Source organism: Lolium perenne, chromosome 5 (assembly GCF_019359855.2).
Source record: "Lolium perenne isolate Kyuss_39 chromosome 5, Kyuss_2.0, whole genome shotgun sequence".
Lineage (NCBI taxonomy): Eukaryota > Viridiplantae > Streptophyta > Magnoliopsida > Poales > Poaceae > Lolium > Lolium perenne.
The window spans coordinates 153,072,566-153,078,965 of record NC_067248.2 but is presented as its reverse complement, the minus strand read 5'-3'; the positions used below and the strand labels follow the sequence as shown (position 1 = coordinate 153,078,965).

At 43.3% G+C, this 6,400-nt stretch overlaps 1 pseudogene; it reads left to right on the top strand.

Annotated features, from left to right (window-relative positions):
- Positions 1-641: 641 nt before the first annotated feature.
- On the top strand, positions 642-6,140 carry LOC127300281 (protein DCL homolog, chloroplastic-like; annotated as a pseudogene).
- The last annotated feature ends 260 nt before the right edge of the window (positions 6,141-6,400 follow it).

The following is a 6,400-nucleotide window of genomic DNA, read 5'->3' as shown; positions in this document are numbered from 1 at the left end:
AACATATGGTTCAAGCATTGTCTATGGACAACCCCTACAAATATAACTTAACACAAACATTAATCCATATAAATTATCACTAATTACCAAACCACACATGTAAGTTCCATGCACTTTCACCGGACCGAGTTTTGCACATTTATACTCGTTAGAGCATCTCCACTCGTCTCCCCCAGAAGCCCCCCACGACCACTTTTTTTCATCCGGATGGCGAAAAACGGCCCAGTCAGGCCCCCGGTTCCTCGTTTTGGTCCGGATTTGAGCCTATTTTCGTCCGGACTCCCCATACCATCCTCGGTTTCCCGGGGGTCTCCCGGGGACTCCGGATGGAGCAAAACCAATCGCCCACGCCCACGTGTCTCCTCTTTCGTCCGGACTCCCCGGGCCATCCTCTTTTTCCCCGAGAAACGCCGCTTGGGGAGCACACGACTGGAAATATACTGCCCCCCAGGCCAAATTTTCATCCAATCCGGACGAAAATTTCGCCGAATTTGGGCGTGAAGAGAACCAACGAGTGGAGATGCTCTTAGCAAAGGAAGAGGGCATAGAGAATGGGAAATCGCGTGTACAACACCACACCCCCATTCCATGTAGTAAAAAAATAAAAACACCACCCCATTCCATCGAGCGAAAAGCCCAGGCCCATTCGTGCTCGTCAGTCAAAACCCAAACAAGAAACCCTTCCTCTCTTTGTCTGACGTCTCCGGCTCTGCAGCTGCTGAAGAAGCCATGGCATTGGCCGCCGCCCTCGCCCGAGCCGCCACGCGCCTCCTCCGAGGCGGACTCCCGCCGTCTGCCGCTTATCCGGCGCTATCCAGCCGCAGCCGTCAATTCTGCAGCCTCCCCGCCGACAACGAGCCCTCAGCTCCGGGGGGGCAAGGAGGAGGCCGAGGCGGAGATCCTCCGCGACGTCAAGCCCGTCGTGAACTCGTCAAGGAAATCCTCCACTCTGACAGGTCAGTTATCGGTACCTCTCCTTGTTGTAGTGATTAGGAAATCGGAAGCTCCAAGAATGGCAGACAGACATACTTTTTTTTTTTTCAATCGCCCTGCATATTTAACGCACACAATATTCATAATGCCGCGGAAGAATGTGAGCTATTATAATCATGATAATTACGCATGCATATAGCAAGGAGTAACCGTAAGATAGCATAATGTGAATATTTGAGTAAAAAAAAGGCACCCTGGTAATTTTATCACGCAGATGGCTGCAAACCTCCATTCCTATAATATGGCTATGGCTGTGCTTGAACAGCTAGAATACTAGAAATTCATCACTGGTTAAATTACTAGAATAAGTAGGATCATCCAAGCGTACCGTGATGAATATTTTTATTATTGTGTCATCCAACTAAATAACAAGAACGGTAGAATGCCACTTTGACAGTGTTCGGTATTTTATTAAGTACATTGGACTGGGACTGGGGTATCCAAGAAGGGTTGCTTGTACAAGGTGTTATGGCATAAGGCTGAGCTGAGATGATGAATATTAGTTGAATGTATCCATTCCACCTCTCCCAATCCCGCAGCCATCTCTTCTCTCCACACTTCGGCCTGCCTTACCAGCCATAATAATTAGAAGGGACCTGGTTCACCTTTCGCCTTCTACTGTAGTACGATATTAGCCATCAATGTGGCATTCTGGCAAAAAAAAAAAAATCTTGGGGGAGGCTGCTTGTCCAGGATCTGGTGTGCCCCTTCATCATCCTATCCTAGTGATTAACTGTTGCCAGTCTTCCTTTTTCTTCCTTGAATTTTTTGAAATTAAATTCCTGCTTTTGATTCACCTGCATTGCTGCTGGTGGCATGCTCGACGGTGTACACTTAAGCCTTTCTTTTTGTAAAGTTTGGCAGTGTATGGCCTATTCTCGTGTCTCGTCTGTAGATGGACAAACTCTGGAGCTCTTGCCATGGTGTGATGTGGCAGCTAATGGAGGTGCCTAAGCATATGCATATGGCGGTCTTCCTGTTCCCTCTTCTGGCTCCTGCAAATCTAGCCAACATGGTCCTTGGTGGCTTGCTTGCACACGTGCAACCTCAATATCTCTGCCGCAAAAAATGTCCCGGCTGATGGCAAGATGTGTGCCCCAAATACATTGTAATCCAGTGATGGCTTCTTCCTCCCAACTCACATCTGTGTGGCACTGGTGCGAGGAAGGCAGTCTGCTTGGCGATGGCATGCTCCATTTGATGGGACTTTTCTCTTGCAACCACGCGCCTGTGGCAATCATACGACTGAGATGGTGAGTGGTGTGTCTTCCTTCCATCAGCAGCAGTCGGCTTCGTCATCCTTCCCTTTGGCTCCCGAAAATGGTCTCATGTTCTCACGTATCTGCTTGGAGGGCAGTGTTGTAATTCCCATCTCCCTGCAATGTCTTTATCTGCTTGGAGGGCAGTGTTGTAATTCCCATCTCCCTTGGGCATCACCTTGTCTTAATTCAGTGCAGGAAATCTTTGTAAAAGAAAATGGTGCCGCTAACAAAAAAAGACAGTTATATAGTAGATTCTTATGTACTAGTATAATTCTTGCAATTTGCAAGGACATACTGTTGTTATCATATTTTATTGTTGATTGCTTTCTGTTATAACAGATATGAAGATGGTGGCTTGTTAAGTCCGGATGACGAAAACTTCATAGTAGAAAAGATTCTTGCTCACCACCCTCGTTCGCAAGACAAGATTGGTTGTGGACTTGAGGCTATTATGGTGAGTTAAAGGGATCTCTTTGTTTAATAAGAAATACATGAGACCCTCAAACAAATCTAATTTTCTTTTCTGCTCTATTGTTTCCCCCGATTTTTATTTCTAATTTCCAAATTTGTGAAAAAATAAAATCTTTAAGGACATCATAACTTGCTTGTTGGTAAGATATCCCGGAACGTAAGTTTGTGCAATACTTTTTGTTCATAAGGAGGACCTCCGTCGAACATATCAAATGGGAACTACACTTTCGAGTCTCCCCTGGTATTTTTTGTTCTTGGAAACCTTACTAGTTGGATTTCTATTATGGCTCAATCTGGAAAATGTGCAAGCCACAGTCATGATGCTGCTTGCTCTGAACTGAAGTGCTCAGTATCAAGTAACTAACACAACAACCTTTTTTAGTAAACTGACCACTAAGCTGCGAAGTGCAAATCTGATCATACAATTTCTTTTATGGGAGAGATAAAGGACTTTTTTATACTCAAAACAATAGCATCATTCCCAAATATAAGTTTATCTATACTACCAGGAGAATTCCGCCTTTTATTTTTATTTTTATTAATGGTTCTTTTATCTTTTAACTAGTACAAAACCCGTGCGTTGCTACGGCCCACGATAAATCAAATGAACAACTGTTTATATGTTTAAATATGTTTGTAAATTAAAATCCAAATTCAAAACTATTTTCTAATAAAATGCATGGCCGTGTCATGGAGAGGCACAAGGCTTTCTCAAGTTTTCCTAACCCTACATGCAAACTTGATTTCCTAGCATAGAATAAATAGCCATATAATATCCATATAACAGTATGATTCTAATTTTCTTATTACTGGAAATAAATTTCGATAGAAACTACAATTAACTTACATAGAAAGAACTAAAAAGTTGTCCTTTTGCAAATATAAATGTGGCTTTCTAAGTGGTGCTTTGTTGTGTGCATTCAATTTTTTTTATTTAAACAAAGAGAGGATCACTTCTTATGTCCACATAGAATTAGAACAAACAAAAGGCAAATGTAAGCACTCTTAGAATAAGGTGCAAAGTGAAGCAAATGATCAACTTGTATATTCTCCTGTTGTATTTTTTTCTTATTGCAATTTAATGTGCAGCGTAGTGCTACTATCTCGTGCACTATAAAAAAATATACATATCTAAAGAACAACGGAAACATTAATGGACATGTATTTATGGTGCACAATGTTGCAATTAGGTACTAATTTTAGATTTGTCCAGGAGTATGTTGAGACAAAACTCTAGTATGCATAAAAGAAGTTAAATATCTTTGAAAATTGAAACTTAGGCATACATGTAATATTGTACAGACTGTATCAATAGCATAATTTAATATTCCAAGATAAATATTTTTGTGTTGTGGTTGGGAGTGTAAAAATTAAACTCTCTGGTCCTAGTAAATTTTCAAACTTATACTTGCACAAAACGATAATGTGATATAAATATAAGTTAAATTAAATAGGGTATGAAATCGGAATTCATGCACACCTAAACACTGAAAATATGATATATATGCTAACCAAGTATGGATGCTTGGATTTCTCGCAAAGAAACAGCTTTGTAAAATAGCTTCAGACACTTCCCGGCGATGTACATGCATGTACGCGGCAGTCGTGAGAACCCAAAACAAGATGTATTGCTTGCTGCTCGCCTCGTGTGCAGATGCAAGGGTCTCCATCAGCTTTGACAGGGTGTGCTTGGCGGACGGCACTACTATGGTCGAGATTACCTTGTGGTCAATCGTGAAAAGCTAGAACCGCCGATGGCTCTCGCCGCTGATAGTAGATATATTTCATGTTCCATCCTCGTCCGTTAATATACAAGCAGGACAGAAGATCGACTTCAGTTTTCAGTACCCTGTTGGTCACCATCACATGACTCGACGCACCGTAACCGAACCTGACAACACGCTGTCGGTATTTGAAGCTGGCGGCCGGCGGCACGGTGAGCCTGAGCAGGCATCTTCTTTTTTCTTGCTGGGCGGGCTGAAGAGGATGCCGCATGTATGTCAACCTGCAAGTGCCGACTCCCCAAGCTCTACCTCTACGTCTTGTACACCTATCATATGATGGGCATCAGGCTCATCGCGAGGGGAACCGTCCGCCTCCACCCAAGAAGGGAAGCTTAGGCGTTCTCTTCATGTGCAACCAATGCACCCTGGTCGGCCCGATCGGGGTCGTCGTCTCGCTCGGCCGTAAGATCAAAACCACCGTAGCTTACTCGGCCTGATATATTCCGTGCGGAGGACAGAAGAGTCCCTGCGCGGGACGGGGAAAAGGACGACGGACTTCGACTCTCGCACGGTTTCGTCGCTGGGAGGCGCGTACAACTCGCTTGCCCTGAGGCAGCCTGCCCGGACCTGGCCTTTGAACATACCAAAGTGAGAAATACAACGAACCACGGATGACAACACCTTTAGGACGGACGAAAACATAGTTAGAAGGACGAAACCACGGAAACGCTTTTCCCTTTATTATTAGGTATAGATAGTATGTTGAAAAATCTGGTTATTGAATGGCATTAAGAAATGCTACTAGATCATATGCGCCCAGTTTTTATGATACTCATACAGATTTGCCTTAGCTCCCATTTATGGATATGATGATGCAATATTCCTCCCACGGTATTTAAATGCTGGCTATTCCGTTGTTTCTTAAATGGTACACCACAGTACCTAATCAATCCTCTGTACGGTTTGGTTCTGGTTTCTGTGGTTGAACCGCTGGTCTGGCCCAGCCTTTAAAAATATGAGTTGCAACTTTCTAGGTACATACATAACATAGTGGCTCTATCTCCCACTCATACAGATTGTTATCTTGCCATTTTGGCAGTGCCTCTGTTACACCTCACGATGTTTAAGTGAAAACACTATAGTACCAATTCATTTTGAAGTATGAAAACTGATTGCTATCTGATGGGAAGTGATCGTTGCATTCTGATCCCTGAACATTTTTTTTGTGGGGGCATTTCCTAACTTGTGCAGTGCTCATGTTTTTAGGTTGACAAGCATCCCGAGTTCAAGAGGTCCAGATGCCTCTTTGTCGTTAGAACAAACGGCGAGTTGGAGGATTTCTCATACCGCAAGTGTCTGAAGAACTTCCATCGAAAACGCCTACCCATCCCATGCTGATAGGTTTATAGATAAACATCTCGAACAGATGCTTGTTCGTCCTCCTCCGAAGTAGAGAATGCTGCCTTTGGCAGGGCGTGGCACTAAAATCTTACATCTTGTGATTCTTGTCGCCCCCTTCACCCTAGGTTTTGTATATCAGGTGGAAGACGTTATTATCCAGGTTTCTTTATGCAGTGTCCAGTTCTTGTTGTTGCTAAGTGATCTGGGACAAAATGCGTACAAGTGGTTGAATTCATGTGTATGTGTTTTCTCGTAATGTATTCCATGGCACCAATGAGTTAAAAATCAATATTGACCCGACCAGAGGACTCTTAGCAGTTTGTAGACAGGTTACTCCCAAATTAGGGGAGTTCAGATGGAATATCTTGTTGCATTTTCCCAAGCATGGTAGAATGGAACTACCTGCCGAAGTAACTGGCCACTCTACCCTTTGGTTTAGTTTCTATCTCCCGTGCTTTGAGCAAAGCAACATTTCAGATTTCAGCTTGCATTAAAGCAAAAATGTTCAACTCCCGTAATGTGTCTTTCTTGAAAAATCCAAATAGAACC